Genomic DNA, 20600 nt, shown 5'->3' with positions numbered 1-20600 from the left:
GCTCAGGCAATTTATCCAGATTGGAAGCCTAAAATGAGCAGGGCTCAAGTTGCACAATAATGGAATCGATGTTTCTTTGCATATACTCATATATCTGTGTGTCTCCCTCTTTTTCCTTGTCCAGCTGTTTTGTTTTCACATGAGTATATGTCCTTGTCACTTTCCCATGTGTTTGTGTTATGTTGTGAGTTGTTTGTCACCTTTTGGACACCTTTCAGGGTGTTTTCTAGGTGTTTTACTGTGTTTGTGATTGCCTGCCATTGTTTCCTATGGGCTCGAGTTCGGTTCGTCGAACGTTCGACGAGCCGAACTCGAGCCAGACCCCCCGTTCGGCGAACCGCCTCGAGCCGAACCGGGACCGGTTCGCTCATCTCTAATGGTAAGTACATCTTTTTAATGCAGTTGATAAAAATTGTTCATTTTAAAGTTTTCTGTCTATTTCTTCTGTGAGCGGATATATATATATATATATATATATACATATATACAAAAATACTTTAAACCCTTAATATGGTAAGAATTTAAATGATCCCAGAAATGTCGGCGGTGTGGGCTTCAATGAAATGTTACTGTCACCTGTAGTCAGCTGCACCGCCCCTGCCTCTTGTGACCCTGCCCCACCACCCCCTGGTAAGCTACAATCAGATTATAAGATGCATACCCAATTTTCCTCCCATTTTTGCAAGGAAAAGTGCGTCCTATAATCCAAAAATTATGGTATGTAACCCCATTGGGTCAAGGGGCCCCCTGCTCGGATGTTTCCTTTGTGGCCACTTCCTTGTCTGCACCAATATCCTTCAGAGTACCACATTCCATTCTACTGATGGCAAAACAACATATCAGATTATATTAGTTTATTTTGCCACGTTCATGTCCCCTGACCTATGTGGGCCTCACATTCTGTAGGCTCTGCATCAGGGTCAGGAAGCATGTGAGGGATATTGGCGCAGCCAAGAAAGTGGGTGTGACCTCAGATCCCTAAAAGTTTGCTCGATCGATGTTATCCATGGTGGAATAAGAGGATACATTAGTCCCCAGGGGATTAAATGAGATGCTTAGACTTTGCCACTTTTTTTTATAGTTTTGTCCATCACCATCTTATGTTTGATATATTTCTTTTCTTATTTTGGATTCTGTGCTATCGGACACTCATTTGTCTACTTTTGTATTTCTACTAGATGTCTTTACTACTGATATAATCTGTTTAGATGCTTTGAACAATGGCATGGCATAGAATAAGTGAACTTTACATAATTTGAAGCTATGTTATCCTATGAATCTTATACCTGCTTTTATGCTCAACACTTTCCGGATGGATGACCTATACAGATGTTTGAAATGCATATAATTAATTGTGTTGACATGTTTTGATATCCTGGTGCCCAGCACAAGCACCTTCATGTTCAGTTACTCTTTGCTGTTCAATTATACTCATATGGCACCCAGTACTATTTCTTATGCTGCTCTACATACAGCTATTCATTGGTTCTCATTCCGCTATGTGCTTGCGTGCGTGGCTAACTTCCACCTGGTTTGCATTCCTGGCATCTATGTGGTTTCGGTGCATGCCCGGGAGCCATGGTGACGCATCACTGCTCTCACATGTACGTTGAGGGCCCTGACAGGCAGGCTGCCTGCTGAGGCAACTCGCGGTCGCGTGTGCGTGCACCAATATAAGCAGTATCTGCCAATCAGATCAAAGTCACTTGATCCATCTGATGGACTTAAAATTACCCCACACTGCAGAGTGTTACAGGAATTCTCTCCCCCTGAGAATAAAATGGGGAAACATTAGCAATAATGTACATTGGGGTCCTTTTTTGGTTAGGGCAGGTATGTCTCTTCTCCGAGTTCCTGTTGATTTCCCTACTGATGACAATGGGTAGGTCTAATTTACAATTGCTGCAGCAATAAACTTTAGATCACCCACAAACAATTGCTGATAGGAATCTACCTTTTATCATGTACACTGTATAGGCCACTTCACACATAACGAGATCATGAACGAGATCGTTACTACGTCACAGTTTCTGTGACGCAAGAACGACTTCAATTGCGATCTCGTCACGTTTGACACGTACCAACGATTCACCCCCTGCTGCGAAATCGCTGATCGATGCCGAACAGCTTGGGCCATTTTTGGCTCGTTGGAGTCCTGCTGGGCTGCATGAATCTGTATGTTTGACACCCTACTAACGATTTCGTTGACGACCTAGATGAGATGCACGAAGGCGTGTTGTTGCGTCCCCGTTTCCACGCCCCTTCTGCACCCATTGGTTGGCGCTGAGAACAATAGCGTGTAGTTACGTCACCATTTCCGCGCCCCTCTCTGCACCGATTGGTTAGCAATGAGAACACTATTGCATTCTGATTGGGTATCGCTTCATGCTTTGTTCCCTTTTGAGTCTTCTAGGAACAAACCTGTGACTACACCCAGATTCATTTGTGCTTTGTTCCCGCTTGCTTGGTTTTCGGAGCAAAGCCGCATCTGCACTTGGATTAATCCCTCATTCGTTCCCGAGCGTGTCGCTGGGAGGATCGAAACTGCGATTATTAATAGATAGCATAGACGGCTGCATTTTCTGGACACGGTAAGTCATTTTTGAAAAGACTTTGTTACTTGTTCCATGTTTTTGTTATTGTATTGATAGTATTTGTGTTTATAGATAGTAATTATGTTTGCAGATAATGAAAGTGGTTGGTTGTTATCTGTATACATATTGCCTTTTGTGCGTCCATCGTCCTTATATGTGTCCTTATCTAGTATTGCTGGCTATTTTGTCTCTCTGCTACAGCCGCCATTTTGTTTCTCTGACACAGTTAGAACTGTTGCACTTCTATGGGGGCGGCCATTTTAGTGTCTCTTCTACACCCCCCCAAAAAATGTGATTGGTTTATAGCAATTTCTCTCATCTTTTCATGTTTTTTTGCAGTGTGGACAACATGAACGACATGCAGCGTGTTGTGCTGGGTGCTGCATTGATGTTTGAGGCCGGTCGGCTACGTGAAGGGGAACAGAGGCGTTCGAAACGAAAGCGCTGCATGTGGACCAGAGAGTGGCTGCAGAAGAGGTACAAATACTCCCACATGCAACTGCTAAGAGAGCTGCAGGAAAATAATCCTCAGGATTTCCACAATTTTCTGCGGATGTCAGAGGAATCATTCAGCCTTTTACTCGAAAGAGTTACGCCAATTATTCAGCGCAAGAATACAGCGATGCGTGCTGCCATCCCGGCAGATGAAAGATTGGCAGTCACGCTGCGTTTCCTGGCCACCGGACGCTCCCTGCAAGACTTGCATTTTTCTTCTGCAATTTCAAGGTCCCTGCTCAGCGTTCTTATTCCGGAGACATGTAGAGCAATTTTCCACAGTCTGCGTAACTACATTGAGTTCCCCAAAACTGTGGAGGAATGGCAGAAGATTGCCTCCGATTTTGAGCACCTTTGGCAGTTCCCGAACTGTGGTGGTGCTTTGGACGGGAAACATGTGCGGATCACTCAACCACTGAACAGCGGCTCCTATTTTTATAGCTATAAGGGCTATTTCAGCATCATCCTAATGGCCCTTGTGAATGCCAATTACGAATTTATTGCTGTTGATGTTGGCATGAATGGCAGGGTTTCTGACGGTGGGGTTTTAGAGCACACAGGCTTTGGTGAACGTTTGCAAAATGGTGAACTGCACTTGCCCCCCAACTCTGACACTACCGCAAACCTTAACTTTGTATTTGTGGGCGATGAAGCATTCCCACTTCATCCCAATCTCATGAAACCATTCCCCCAGAAAAGTCTAACGGCGGAAAGACAAAGGTTCAATTACAGATTATCAAGGGCACGCAGGGTTGTGGAAAATGCCTTTGGGATAATGGCAAATCGCTTCCGAGTTTTCCACACACCAATTAACCTGAGTCTACCATCAATAGACGCAGTTGTTTTGGCCTGTTGCGCCCTTCACAACTTTCTTCGACGGCGAGATGCAATTACGTACTGTCCAACAGGCTTTGTAGACTCTGTTGACTTAAATGGTGAAGTGGTGCTTGGCGAATGGCATTCTGAAGATCCCGCAATCGCAGGACTTCAACCATTGGCGCCCGGCAGAAATACCGATGATGCGAAGACCTGTCGAGAAAAGTACTGCCAATATTTTAATGGTCCTGGTGCAATTACGTGGCAGCATTAGATAAACTTGTATTGAGCACATTTATGCAGAGATATAATTTCTTGTATTGATTTGTTTAATAAACTTTCCTTCTTAATTTTAAAATATATGGTTACATGTAGTGTTATGTTCATCACATTTATACTAAAATGTCATTTTTTAAAAAAGATTACTTTAATAAACAGTTGTTTTTACTTTTCACACGATTTGTTTGTCATTCATTCACTATTAAGGGCTACTGTGGGGAGCAGTACCACCATTGCTGCCGTTCCATCAGCCCTGGAGGCCCCATACAGCAGCGGCGGATTAAGGTGGCGTCATGAATATAAACTACAATCACCCCCACTGAAGCCATATCAGTTGACTCCCGCTAGGGTCACGAGGTGGGGCCCCGCCACCACTTACGACCCCTAGACTAGTCCGGCCCGGCACCGGGTGTCCCATAGCCCTGGGGTGGGCGAGTCATCACCGCTAGCATTGGGCCTCCTGCTCCGGATCGCACATTGAGAGTGAGCGTAGCGAACAACTGCGTGCCAAAATATGCGCCAAACCACTTGATTTCCACCACATATTACATATTGGTGCACTAAGAAGAAATTGCACAATATATTTTATGGTGAATTTTTTCATGATACCCTAGTAAAAATGCTCAATGGTATGACTAAAATTTGATTTTTGGGTTTAAAAGTAAAATGTTCACTTTTAACTTCAACATTGCTTTTCTCTATGTAAAACCCTGAAAAGGTTTATTTACTTCCTCAATTTGGCGTCCAGCTGTATGATGAATACATCATTTAGGGCTCTTATACAATTATGATTTCCATATGCCAATGCATTAAAAAAAACAAAAAAACACACAATGTTATATGAAGCCGTATATATTTTTTTTTTATTTTGGTTTTTTAAATGGGGACGTTTGTGCGTCGCCGAAACCGTCATCAAACGACATCTCTTTATCGATTTTTTATAATTGTATGTGCGCTCGCAGTGTGTGCTATCACGACCCTTGACACGCCGTTTGCGTCATGGCGCGATCTCATTTCTGCAGCAAAGATCATTATGATTTGTTGTTGAAAGTGAGTCGCACTTTCACCTTCAATCATAGCAATTGTAATATTTCACCAATCAACAATCCAGCCATGGCCGAAGATGTAATATCATCGGCCATTGGCTGGAGCATGATGAACGCCCACCCCAATCTGATTGGAGCTAGCGTTCATGTGACGCTCTCCGTCAAATCAGATGTGGAGAGGCGTTACCACGGGTGACGCAACTGCGTTTGCTACGCAGACGCAACTGCGACCGATGATAGCATTGGCGGCACGCAGGAGAGCGACAGCTTGGGGAGAGGCGGAGGTCCGTTATCTTATAAGAGAAGTGGATGCTCGCGACTATGATTGCCGTGGGTCGCAAGAGCATCCACTTCTCCATAAAAAAGCGGTATTGCGCAGGATCCAACGTGGGCTGAGGAGGAAGTTTCATTTGCAGCGTACCTGTGCCCAGATCCGCAAAAAACTTGCGGATCTGCGGTACCGCTCCAGTGCCCGGATCTCTGCCATACAAGCAGAGTTGCAGTCTAACCAAGGTAGGTGCAGATTAGTGTGCCTAGGCAACTTATAATGGTGTTCTTAAATATATATATATCTATCTATATATAATTATATATATATATATATATATATTTATATATATATATATATATATATATATATATATATGTATATATATATATATATAATTATAAAAATAAATATATATGTAATATATATATATAAATTATATATATATATATATAATTATAAAAATAAATATATATGTAATATATATATATATATAAATTATATATATATATATATATATATAATTATAAAAATAAATATATATATATATATCTATAATATATATATATAAATAATAAATATATATACAGATATATATATATATATATATATATATATATATATATATATTTCTTATATATGTTATATATATATAGTTATTTTCATAATTATAATTATATATATATATTACATAGATCGATAGATACGCCGACACTTGTGGTACGGGCTAATTACACTGACACTCGGGACACAGGGAAATTACGCAGACACTAGGCTCTCTACACCAAGATTTCCCATGATCTGAAAACCCTCTATCAGCACACAGTTTTCATATGTTCTGATATACCTCTTGTCCTTGGCACCCAGCTTCGCCATGCTTGGCAAAACATCATTCCCTCAGCACCCAGCTTTCCCATATCAGAGAGAGCATGGGAAAGCTGGGTGCTGCGGGTAGTGGGCCTTTTTCCCTCAGCATAAAACAATTCCATCTCCAGCTTGTATCTTTGTCCCCCCTCATATCTAGTTCTCCAAATACAATATTGGCCCCCACATAGCCTTCCATATAGTATAAAGGGTTCCACATAACCCTTCATATATTAGAATGCACCCCATAGTCCTCCATGAACTATAATGAATTTCCTAGAGTTCTCCATGTATTATAATTCACCCCATAGTTCTCCATATATTATACTGCACCACATAGTCCACAATGTGTTTTAATGCACCCCCATAGTCCATGTATAAGGTAGGCTACGTAGTCCGCCATATATTTTAATGTACCCCCCACAGTCCTATATGTATCATAACGTAACCACATTAAACTTCATATTTTATTAAGAACCCCCAGAGGAGCAAGGGGCCGCAGAGGATGGAGAGCCCCCGGTGGAGCTACAGCCACCAGAGGAGGAGGAGCACCCACATGAGCCACCGGCCGGATCGCCCCCCAGTAATTGTTTCATATAACATAAACTCCATATAAAGTGCAAAACATAAAGCTGTTGAGTACTATAAAGTGTTTTTTTGTTTTCATAGATGGTAGTCCAGGTTCGATCAGTCCATCTATATCGGACGAGGGGGAAAACCGTAAGTCATGAATCTCCTACTTCGTAATAATAAGCAGAAATAAAAATTATGATTTATAACTTTTAACATTCCCTCCATAGGCATACCCACTTTGGCAGAACTAGTCTCCTCACAAGCGACCATCCTTGCTTCTCAAAGACGACTGATGGCAGCCCAGAGGAGGCTGATGGCCAAAGTGGGGCGTCATGCGGCGATGCTGGCCCGTTATGTGGCTGGCCAAGGGGAGGGCAGCAGCAACTAACGGGGATCTTTTTTTTTTTTCTTTAAAACTTTACATGTTTTTTTTACATGTTGTTTGATAAAAACTTTGAAATTGATATCTGCTGTTTGGTATGTCTCATTGCATAAAGCAAGTTAACAGCTATCACCACTCACAAACAACATATTACATGTAGGCATCTGTATAGATGCACCAATCCCATTAATCCAACTTTGGCGGAGCAGGATGTCGAGTCAGGTGACAACTCTGGTGCAGTGGGCAATATATAAAAGGCTGGTCCAGTAGCGAGAAGGTGGAGTTGATGCCAAGGTTACCAAGGAAGAAAACGTGTGTGCAGTAGGTCAGGCTCATGTTGCCTGCAGTGGAATGATCGGGAAGTGTGCTGTGCCCCAGACGAACAGAAAGACTGCATACGATTACCAGTGGAACCTGAAATCTGAATACCATCGTCGGAGAAACCCCAAGACCAAATACCATTGCCTGAGGAATCCGATGACCGAATAACATCGCCAGAGGTACACATCGGGTTAATTAACACTCACAAACATTATATTACATACATGGACCCCAACCCCTGACTCCGCTATGCTTCAGACTACTTCACTTCAACTGTCAGTACTTGACTACAGTGGTCCCGCCCCTGACATCTCAGGACCCCTAGGTGGGCGCTCCCATCTGCCTGTTCCCGCACACTGCTATGTCCTTTGTCACGAGGGGGTGACTAGGCTTTACTGGTTGTTTGGTGTACATGAGTGTGGGGGTTGTGTGGTGGTATGCCAATGAGGGTGGAGTATGGTACAACCTCTGTAACTACCGTGTTTTGCCAGGGCGTCACAACCATATGCTGAATTAAGTAAAGCAGGCAGCAAGATTGAACCAACATAAATTTATTATTACAATGAAAATATAACAATCAATTAAAATTACACACAAATAACAAAATTTAGTTGCCCTCTTCATATTGGGTGGCATATTCTGGCCGGGTGGGAGATGACAGTTGGGATAAAAATGATTCATTTGAATAAATGGGATAATGTGGGGGGGGGATACTGTGGGGGGGGATACTGTGGGGGGAGGTCAAGCTGCAAGCTTGGTGGATGCATCCTCTTTGGTGTACTTCGCAGGGGCTGGCGAGGAATCCATGTAGTTGAATGATGGGGCTGGTTCATCTTACATATAGTGTCAGTGTCATCAAGTTCTCCTCGGCCTGCCTTTCTTAGGACTTCAAACATTAGTCTCTCTGCTTGCTCCCTCTGTGTGGAATCCAGTTTGCTGAGTCTGTCTGATGCAAATGTCGCAAAGCTATCAACTAGTATGCTTTTTGGCTGGGATAGCAGTTTGTTTGCCAAAGAATAAAATTCAGCGGATGTTACAGGGGTGGTGGCCTTCTTTTTGCGGAAATGTGTTCGCCGCATTTCACCAGAGGGTGCAGGTGCCTCATTATCCTCCACAATAGGCTCGATAGACGTGGTGGGGTTCTCATTCAATTGGGGCCTCACCATATCTGTCTGAGGGTTCTGCGGGAACAGAAAAATAAATGTTAAGTAAAAGTCATACATTTTAATAGTTATGAAATTTAATTAAGTGTGACAAAATTGTATTGGAGTGTACTTATCTGAACTGGAAGGGATAACTTTTCAAAACTGCACAATAAATCATGGTAACAAGAAGTTACTATTTTGTATTCCTCAATGGCATGTACATAAAAAGTTTTAATGCTATGTACCATGAAGCAAATAAGGTACTTACATCTACAACAGCCAACAGCAGAGGTGTTGTCATCGATCGGGATGTCATCGATTGGGATGTCTGTTTCCAGGTCTTGGTTTGGTTGGTAGGAGCTTTCCATCCTTCGAGGTAGCTCCTGGTCCCTTGTGAATTCAAGGAGATTAAAGTACCACAAAGGTGAAACATACACCTGGTCGGTGCCGGCCCCTGACTTTTTGGATTTGTCCACCTTATTAGCTTCCTTCTTGTATACAGTCCGCAATCCTTGTATTTTTTTTTTTTTACAAGTTTGGCATCCACCGCCTCGCCTCCACTGTGTTTTTTAAAAAGCTCCACCAGTTGGGCATAGGCGGCTTGTTTTTTTATTCTGTCCGAATATTCTGCGGATTTGATTTTCCACAAGCAGGGCAGTGATTTATACAAATCCAGAAGCTCACGCACAAACTCTTCTTTGTTATAATAAGCCATCTGAAATAAAGAATGCAAAATTTATATGTAAACATAAAAGAAGTTGCAATAAACCAATCACAATTTTGGGTTATGGTGTGGCAGAGACTAAAATGGCCGCCCCTATGTGTGGCAGAAACACAAAATGGCGGCTGTAGCTGAGAGACAAAAGAGCCAGCGATGCTAGGATAGGACACATTACAAACAGCACTATGGAGAGACCCCTCTTTAAAAGGCATTATACACACACAGATAAAAGCCAGCAACTTTAATCAACTCACATAATAAATATTAACATGTATCTAACAGCAAGAACATTAATCAAAAATGAGCCCCCCCGAAAAAAGACCTACCTTTTCAAAGAAGTGTATATCTGTCTATCAATGAAGAATCCTAGCGGAATCGCAAATACGATCTCACCGACACTCGAGAACGCTGGAGGGATAACTCCGGGTGCAGATGCGGCTTCGATCCGAAAAACACACCAACAAAGCGACCGGGTACAATGGACGAAGGAATCAGGGTGGAGTCGCAGGTTCTACCTCAAAGCAAAGCTCAAAAGAAGTGACAAAGGGTGACGCGATACAAAATTTAACCTCTAGATACGCCCCCTGCATGCCCAATCAGAACGCAGTATTGGCCACCAATCAGAGTGGAGCGTGTGGAAAAGGCGATGCCCGCCCGGCCGCCCAATCAGAACGCAGTATTGGCCACCAATGAAAGCGGAGGGGGGTATGGAAAAGGCGACGCAAATGCACGCCTACGTGACTCACTGCATTTTACTACGCCCCTAATGGGATTGGAATTGTTAACATAGTTGCTGTGTGACAGGGTCCCAATGATTTGAAAGATCGTTATACGGGACGCATGCTCGTTCCTAAAGTCGTTACGTGTGACACCCAACATGCGATTTCAACAACGACTCATAAACGATCCAGAAAGTGTGACGTAGTAGCGATCTCGTTCACGATCTCGTTATGTGTGACTGGACCTTTAGGTGCTTGATCACAAGGCAGCTACAATTGGTATCATTCTGTTGATAGATGTTTCCATTTGCACTTCAGTATTATCCCAGGTCCTGTTCTAGAGATTGTTGAAATTGTCCACATACATTTAGATATGGATTTTGATTGCATATATGCTGCATGATATTTTCTCTAAAGGCAATTATATGCAATATCATTAGATTGATATGTTTTCTATATCTGCACTTTGCTGTGAACATTTGTACCATCTAACTTTGGCCTTTGCAACCATTTAATCTACTATATGTCTAAACAGCCACTGTGCTCTGAACTATTTGTGTTTTATATGTTCATTCTCTCTACCTCCTATGAAAAAAAAATTGTAACTTTTTCTTTTTCAATAAATGATATTTATACTTTGCACTATACTCCTGTGTTCTCCTGCATTCATAAAATATGATGGAGTTTTTGCTTTGACAGTTGGAGCATTAGACATGATTTTTAGAATATTTCATAATAGTGTTCTTGGATTTTGTGTTCATTAACTTACAATTCATCCAGGGAAAAACCTCCCTCATATGGCTATGTCAACTGGTTGAAACACAGTAATAAAAACAAGAGCAATTATTGTGTCCTTAATATAGTTGTGTCTTTAAGGGGCAAAAGTCTAAAAAACACAATAGGTATTAGAAGGTTAAAGGGCTAGCCCAATTAAAACAAGTAATCACCTACAGTATAGATGATAACTGTCTGATCGGTAAGTGTCCGACTCCTTGAATCTGCCCTAATCTGCAGAACAGGGAACGACTGACTGCTGATCCATTCATTCTCTATAACGCTGCCAGGAATAGCCGTGCACAGAGGTTGTCAGCCTTATAGGGAATGAATTAAGCGCAGGTCCATATGCACACGGCCACTTCATTCTAATGGCGATAAAAATTCCCTGTTCTGTCCTTTCGTTGCAGGTACCAGTGGTCAAACCATTCTCTGAAAATATGGTCCAGGTAGAGACAGTGTCATGTGCTGCTGTTCATAATGTGGATTCCCTTCTAGAATCTGAGTGTGCAGAGAAAGTTGAGGAAGGCACGTTGCCAGTAGAAACCGCAAATGTAGAGTCACACAGCGATATCCTGCAAAAGAAAGAGGACTCAGAGTTGCAATTGACACATTGTAACTACAGAAATCAGCAGGGTGAAAATAACAGAAAAGGAGCCGACCAAGGCAGTAGTGGGGGTGTCTCCTATGATTTCCAAGCATGAAGCTGATGGTCTGTCAGGTCAGAGCGCTATAGGAGATGAAGTCCTGGAAAGCACAGTAGGAGATGACATCCTAGAGAGTGGTACAAGAGTAGGAATCCTGAAGGTTGTTGGAGGAAAAATCCACAAATGTCGTGGTGAGCAGACCAGTGAATCACCCAGTGCTGGGTTGAATAACAGGGAATAGAGTGTTCTAAAGGTTCTAAAAGGAAAGGAGTACTACACTGAAGGGTGGATACCCGGGCAGGATGTGATGCTGCAAAGACCCAAGAAAAAGCTGAAGATGACATTGCAGAGCCCCAAGAGGAAGTTGAAGGTAATGCAGTGAAGATCCAAGAGACAGCTGGTGCTGCAGAGGTGGAAAGAACCTCTGAGGAGGTGAAATCTGAACCAGACATCTCATCAAGAGCTGAGAGCTTGACTGACTCAACTGCTAAGACCAAGATGAAAGACATGAAGATTGACTTAGCTAAGAGTAAGAAACCCAAAGGCTCTAAGGCTGGGGCTGAACCTGAGGAGTGAGTAACTCAAGAGGTTGAGCCTTTGGTGAGGAAAAAAAATGGATGCAAGAGACCAGAGGACAGTCTCATGTCCTTGAAGGTAAAGGAACCCGTCCAGTCTTTAAGTGCATGGTATATGTGCCTGAAGACTTAAGAGAGGCCTGTGCCAGTGAGTCGGTGCATGAGAAGTTTAAGAAGGATGTAGGAGCCTGTAAAGTATACTCTGCCCCAGAGACTAGTCGGTTGGGGGTGTGCTCTGTAAGTGATGTCACAAAGAAGCGGCTGGCTATCCTGAGTGACATGCACCTACGGTGTCTTCATATGAAGTGGTTCATCACTGCAAAGAATGAAGAAGACACTAGACACTTGGAGCATATGAAGCAGCTGCCTGCAGCATTTCAAGAAGTGGTGGTTGTGAAGAAACCGATAATTGGGCTTGTAATAAGAGCACTGAGAAGTAATGTTCAGCAAGCCAGGAAGGTTCTGGGTGTTACAGCTGTTGAATGGGAAGCAAGCAGTGGAACATTTCAAATCTATGGGAAAACTGCAGAAGCAGTCCAGACAGCTCGAAGGTTGTTGGAGATTGTGGAAGAGGTCACACAAGTGCCCAAAGAGCTTGTTATGAAGCTTATTCGAAGAAATGGTAGAGTCATGCAGGAGATGGTGGATAAGTCTGTTATGACAAGAGTAAAGGCCTTGTCACACACACAGATAAATCTGTGGCAGATCTGCGGTTGCAGTGAAATTGTGGACAACCAGTGCCAGGTTTTTGGCTGTGTACAAATGGAACAATATATCCATGATTTCACTGCAACCACAGATCTGTAGAAAAGCAATCCTGCCGCAACGGCAAAACAGTACAGCCCAAATCCTGATTGGAATATCAGTTAAAGCAAGGATTTAAAATATAACTTTTAATATCAATAATCTAAAATCATGATAGAACAAAGTGCAGTGCAGTGCATGAATAAATAACAATAAATAAATAGATCTCACCCAGTTGCAGGACGATACTACACAAAGCACGTTAGTGGTACAAATGTGTATGCTAATGGCCAGTGGAACGCTGTGTGCTGTTAGACCCACATCTTAAATACCCCTCATACCGCCTTCATAATCTGCAATCAATGGTGCCACATGTTAGTGCAGTCCTCATAGTTGATCATCGATTCATGCAGGCAGCCCCCACTGCGCATGCCCATAGATCAATCGATCCATCTGCAGCGTTTACGGCAGTCTGAAAAAACACACACTGCGCATACGTGGGCATTAGACTGATCATGATTCAGTCAGGCAGTGTTTCCGCGTTCCACTCATGGAACGCACATACCGCGCATGCGCGGCGCGGCACATAGCTTATTACTCATCAGGCACTCCTATCAGGCTGATGCATTAATTCCGCACTCCACTTATGGAAAGCACATACCGCGCATGCGCGGCACATAATCCATTATTGAGTCACTCCTATCAGGCTGATACATTACTACAGTGCTCCACAGATGGGATGCACGCATCGCGCATGCGCGGACCACGTTCAGTTATCAAAAACTGCCCAGGACAATCAATAATAGCCCTCATTATTAGCATTGTGTGTCAAAGAATACATTTTGCTTGGCCACCCACACAGGTGCCATGTTAACATAATGAATTAGCAAAACATGCATATTTATTAACAGCGATCAAATGCCAATCATAGCATAACATTTAGCCATACACAGTATGTCACTTCTATTTTTGAAAAAGCATTATTGTGAATCTATTACTCTAGAGAGGCAAACAGTGCAAGAAAATTGCAATAAGTAATAACAGGGGGCCATATATACAGAGGGGCTAAGAGGGGTAATATAGTTATAATGGACTCACAGGACTATCGGAAAATTTGTATTGAGATACTAAGGGATACTGCCACTTATAAAAGGGTCTCTGGTAACCCTTTAGAACTTTCTAAAAAATCCTTGAGAGATTTACTGAGTAAAGCAAAGACTGATGGGCTATTAAATGATGATGAATTCTCATTTCTGTTCCCTGAGTTCCCAGTTATGTCCACATTCTATATACTGCCCAAGGTCCACAAAGGGGTTACACCCCTGAGGGGCAGACCAATTGTATCAGGTGTGGGTATCATTGGACAGAATGTGGGTATATATCTGGATGAAGTCTTAAACCCCTTTGTGACATCCTTACCCTCTTATATCCGTGACAGTATGGATTTTATGAAGAGGATCGAAGGGGTGCTGGTTGATTCAGGAACTCTTTTAGCCAGCATTGACGTAGAGAGTCTCTACTCTTCCATACCCCATGACCAGAGAATGGGAGCCATTGAATACTTTCTATCAACATGTGGTCAACAGTTTGAGGCTCATAATCGGCTGATTCTTTCCCTGTTGCATTTTGTTCTGCACAACAAATTCTTAACGTTTGATGGCTCAATATACCACCAGCTCAGGGGCACAGGTGGGAGGACGTCTATGTATTTTCCGAAGAAATGTCCAAATATACATGTATGATCGAGATTTGGACACGGTTTATAGATGACGTCTTTGTGTTGTGGAAAGGCCCCCCAGGAAGAAATTGTAAGCTTTGTACAGGATTTAAACTGTAATTCTATAGGTCTGAAGTTTACGTATGTCATTCATCCAAAACAGTTGTCATTTCTGGACCTGTTGGTCTCAGTAGATCCCCAGACTCCAGATGACTATTTTTAGGAAACCCACCGCGACTAATTCCCTCCTTGATTGGAAGAGTCATCATCCGTTCCCTCTCAGACGTGGAATCCCAAAGGGCCAATATTTACGTCTGAGGCGGAACTGTTCCAGTCAGGAGGAATTTGTCGGGAAGGCTAAGGATCTTAGGGAATGTTTTTTGGACAAGGGCTATCCAAATTATATTCTTAAGGATGCCTATCACCGTTCACGCAAACAGAATCGGAATCAACTCCTTGTTCCCAAACAGAAAAGGGATGAGCGTGATGAAATAATAAAATTTCTTACAACTTTCACAAAGGGTGCTAATCAGATTCGACAGATATTGGAACAGCACTGGGGGATCCTAAAAATGGATGGTGACATTGCGGATGTAATTGGCACACAACCATCTGGGACGTTCCGAAAAAAATCGATCCTTATGGGACCGCTTGACACATAGTCACTTTGTGGCCCCTGAAAAACCAATTACCTGGATTCCGGGTAAGCCGACTGGGTGTTTCAAGTGGGGGGCATGTGTGGCATGTGACCACATCCAGACGGGTAAAACCTTCAGAGGTACAATCACGGGTGAATGCCTTAAGGTCAGAGATTTCATAAACTGCAGAACCAAAGGCATTGTATACTTGGCCACCTGCCATTGTGGCAAACAATATGTTGGGAAGACCATTAGGGAGTTTTGCCGACGGGTGGGAGAACACCTCGACGATATCAGGAATGAACATGATACCCCGATCTCCAGGCATATGAATGCACAACATTTTGGCAATAGGGAAGCTATTGTCTTTATGGGGATTCTGAAGGTTAAACCATCTCCGAGAGGGGGCAATCTGGATAGGCTGCTCCTCCAAAAGGAGGCGAGATTGATTTTTAAGTTGCGGACATGTCGCCTAGAGGGTCTAAATGACCAGATCAATTTTGGGTGCTTTATCTAAAGAAGGGATTGCTCTCTGGCTGGGGTGGGTGGTTTGGGGATTGACGGTTGAAGGTGTCTATTGAGCTGGGCTATTGATCAAGTTGTTTAGCCCCTTTTGTGGAAACAAGCCCAGCCCAGATCTTTTGGGTGTTACATTATTGGGCCTGGGGGAGGGTTGTAAGTTCATGTATTATAATTGCTTTATATCAACCTTCTAATGGATATAGGACGCGACAAGTAGGGTGTCCTCTCTGTATTCCTTTCCCCCCCTTTTTGCAGTGTTGATCTATTGACTGTTGAATATTTATTAGGATTTATATACCTCTTAGCCCCTCTGTATATATGGACCCCTGTTATTACTTATTGCAATTTTCTTGCACTGTTTGCCTCTCTAGAGTAATAGATTCACAATAATGCTTTTTCAAAAATAGAAGTGACATACTGTGTATGGCTAAATGTTATGCTATGATTGGCATTTGATCGCTGTTAATAAATATGCATGTTTTGCTAATTCATTATGTTAACATGGCGCCTGTGTGGGTGGCCAAACAAAATGTATTCTTTGACACACAATGCTAATCATGAGGGCTATTATTGATTGTCCTGGGCAGTTTTTGATAACTGAACGCGGTCCGGGCATGCGCGATGCGTGCATCCGATCTGCGGAGCGCTGTAGTAATGTATCAGCCTGATAGGAGTGACTCAATAATGGATTACGTGCCGCGCATGCGCGGTATGTGCTTTCCATAAGTGGAGCGCGGAATTAATGCATCAGCCTGATAGGAGTGCCTGATGAATAATAGGCTATGCGCCGCGCATGCGCGGTATGTGCGTTCCATGAGTGGAACGCGGAAACACTGCCTGACTGAATCATGATCAGTCTAATGCCCACGCATGCGCAGTGTGTGTTTTTTCAGACTGCCGTAAACGCTGCATGGGCATGCGCAGTGAGGGCTGCCTGCATAAATCGATGATCGACTATGAGGACTGCACGAACATGTGGCACCATTGATTGCAGATGATGCAGGACGTATGAGGGGTATTTAAGATGTGGGTCTAACAGCACACAGCGTTCCACTGGCCATTAGCATACACATTTGTACCACTAACGTGCTTTGTGTAGTATTGTCCTGCCACTGCAGGCTTTACTTGAATATTTTCTCCCCTGATGAACCCTCTTACTACACAGAGAGGGAAACGCGTTGGGAGGGTGTGCATTTTCATCGGGTTAGCATTCCTGACTTGGGTGCTGCCCTTGTAAGGGCGGAAGCATTTTCTGCAGGGGCACGACAGGGGTAAGGAATTTTGATATTGGTCTCCCCCCCCTCATGTCCAGTTTGGCCCGCTTCTGCCTTGGATTTTTCCGGTAGTATCTGATCTTCTCAGGAGAAGAACTGGGTGAGATCTATCTATTTATTGTTAATTATTCATGCACTGCACTGCACTTTGTTCTATCATGATTTTAGATTATTGATATTAAAAGTTATATTTTAAACCACAGATCTGCCAAAGATGTATCTGTGTGTGTGGCAGGGCCTTAAGACTTGATGTTTATAATGAAGCCAAGATACCCTGTGAAGTCGGTATGGTTCCATGTATCATTGTGGGAGCAAAGGAGTGTGCTGAAAATGTTTGAGTCCTCCTAGAATGCCGCCTGGGGTACCTGGAAGAACTAAAGCAGCTTAACCTGGAAAGGCAGAAGATTGCAGGGCAACTTCATCAAGTTGGGTTGAGGAGGTAACCACTTTCAGGCCATGGCCCAGAGAAAAAGGGCGGTCTACCTGGTGAAGGTGTTGCTTCGGATGGCAAAGGAAGCAGGTCCTATAGTGGAAACGAGCCAAGATCGTGGAAGACCTTACTACACTTTTGGCTATAGCATAAACTCTGAAGTGTCCAAGCCCTCTAAGACAAGTTCCAAAAGAAGGGATTTTAGGAGTGAGGTGTCTATGGCTAAAGATGCTGGTGGGAAAAGGCACAGATGGAGAGATGACCAAAGGCACCTGAAAAAAACATGGTAGATTGACACAAAGAGAATGCGGAAGGTCTAGATATCGCAGTTCTTCTATCAGCTCAGTGTTGAGGTACCCAGACAGTAGCCCCTCTAGTGGACTGGATAGATCAGTCAAATCAGAAATTAGGAGAGTCTCACTACCACACTGACCGGGGGTGGCGGTCATGGAGAGACAGGTCTGACCGGAGAGCGTATCCAAAACGTGGGTTTACCGAAAAGGGCCTGGTGACTGTGATTGACTACATGTCAAGGGCTGAAGCCCAAAACAGATGGAGTGGGTACTCTGGTCTGACATATCAAGGTGCCAAAGCCCATGGCAGACAGAGAAGAGTCTCTCGTCTGGAAGTAGATAACGGTGCCAAACACTACAGCTTTGGGCAGAGGGGGAGGGTATGTGAGAAGGAGACCGGTTATGTGAAAAAGGGGAGAAATGTACTACAAAAGTGGTGTGAGCTTCAGGAAAGCTGGCACTTGTAGTGCCACATTTTATGTTTTTTGTCAGTGTTCACAAGGGTGAGGCTCACAGGTGGCTGGATAGATGTATGGGTATGGCACAACATAATCAAGAATTTTACAACCCATATAGCTGTAGCTAATCTGGATGTGGACATCAGAGAAAATTTGAAGAAAGGTTGCAATGTATCATGATGATCTGGATGGTGGATAAACAGCATCAATCAAGTTCCAATTAATTCATGCTGTTCTGCAAGCTCAGAGTACATGAATGTCAGCGCGAACTATCCATCAACATTTGAATGTATTCAAAGACTATTGCAGGAAATCCAGTAGGACCCCATTGCTGACATAAAGACATTTTTATGTCTTTATTTACTGCTAGACTGCAGTTTGCCAAAATGTACGTAAGCCAAAATCCTTCTGGGAAAGCATCTTGTGGACAGATGAGACAAAGATAGAGCTTTTTGGTAAAGCACATTATTCTGTTTACCAAAAAAGGAATGAGGCCTACAAAGAAAAGAACATAGTACATACAGTCAAATATGCTGGAGGTTCAAGGATATTTTGGGGTTGTTTTGCTGCCTCTCAGCAACATGAAATCTGAAGATTACCAAAGGATTTTGGGTGGCAATGTAGTTCCCAGTGTCAGAAAGCTAGGGTTTCTCCTATATTTCATGAGCTGAACTCAAAGATCTAAGACCTTTCTAATGTACACAAAAGGCTTTTTTCTCTCAAATATTGTTCACAAATTTGTCTAAATCTGTGATAGCAAGTGCTTCTCCTTTTCCCGAGATCATCCATCCACCTCATCTCAAGACGCCAATTAGAGAGCATGATTATTGCACAGGTGTACCTTAGGCTGGCCACAATAAAAGGGCACTCTAAGGCTGCTTTCACACATCAGTTTTTTGGCATCAGGCACAATCCGGCGAAAAAACTGATGTGATGGATCCGGTGAAAAAACGGATCAGTTGCATCAGTTTTTTCTATCAGTTCCTTCAGTTTTTTGACAGATCCGCTGTGATACTGAGCATGCTCAGTTCAATAAACGGATCCGGCAGCCGGATCCGTTTTTTGCCGCATTACGCCGGATCTGGCGTCCCTAGGCTTCCATTATAAAACACCGGCGCGATCCGTTTTTTTTCTGGACACAAAAATGTTCACTTCAACATTTCATCCAGCCGCCGAACAAGTAAATTTTGCCGGATCCAGGAAAAAATGGATGAAACACAAGGCCATCCTGCACAATCCGGCGCTAATGAATGTCTATGGGGGGAAAAACGGATCCGGCGGCAACAGACGCCGGATTTGTTTTTTCATGGTTTTGCCGGATTGTGCCTGATGGCAAAAAAATGATGTGTGAAAGCAGCCTTAGGCTGCTTTCACACGTCCGGTTTTAGGAGAGCCGGCCAATCCGGCTCTAAAACCTATGCAACGGATGCGGCGACAATACCGCATCCTTTGCATAAGTTTTTGACATGCGGCCCGTCCGTTTTTTGCCGCTTGCGGCAGGCTACTGAGCATGCACAGTGGATAAAACCACATGCGGCGGCCAGATGCGGTGTTTGGCATGCATTGCAAATCGCGCCGCATCGGCCGGATGCGGCGCGATGCGTTTTTTTTTGCCAGGCGAAAAAACGTGCCAGGCTATGTTCCATCCAGCCACTGCATCAGCTAAATCTGCCGCATGAAGCAAAAACAGGTCCGAACGCAAGCCAATGCAGCACAATACGGCAGTAATATAAGTCTATGCAAAAAAAACGCAACCGGCGGCAAAAAAAAACGGTTGCGTTTTTTCTGCAAAGTGCCGGATTGTGCCGTACAGGAAAAACCGGAGGTGTGAAAGCAGCCTTTAATGTGCAGTTTTATACTATTTGGGAGGTTTGGTGTTGGGATCAGAAATCTAGTCTTTATTTAGTGTCATCACCATTTGCCTCACGCAGTGCCACATAGCTCCTTCACATAGAGTTGATCAGATTATTGATTGCGGCCTGTGGAGTGTTGGTCCACTCCTCTTCAATGGCTGTACAAAGTTGCTGCATATTGGCAGGAATGTATATGCCAATCCAAAGCATGCAAAATATTCTCAGTGGTTGAGAAGTCTGGTGAGTATGCTGTCATGCAAGAACTGGGATGTTTTCAGCTTCCAGGAATTGTGTACAGATCCTTGCAACATGGGGCTATGCATTATGTGACACCCTGGCAAAACCAGGTAGTCACAGATAGGCCCCCGCATTACACCGTTCCCTCACTAGGAAACACACAGCCAACCAGAAACCCTAGTCACCCCCCTTAGGGAAAGATAGACACACCAGTG

This window comes from Anomaloglossus baeobatrachus, chromosome 3, assembly GCF_048569485.1.
Source record: "Anomaloglossus baeobatrachus isolate aAnoBae1 chromosome 3, aAnoBae1.hap1, whole genome shotgun sequence".
Lineage (NCBI taxonomy): Eukaryota > Metazoa > Chordata > Amphibia > Anura > Aromobatidae > Anomaloglossus > Anomaloglossus baeobatrachus.
This window is presented reverse-complemented; position numbering follows the sequence as displayed.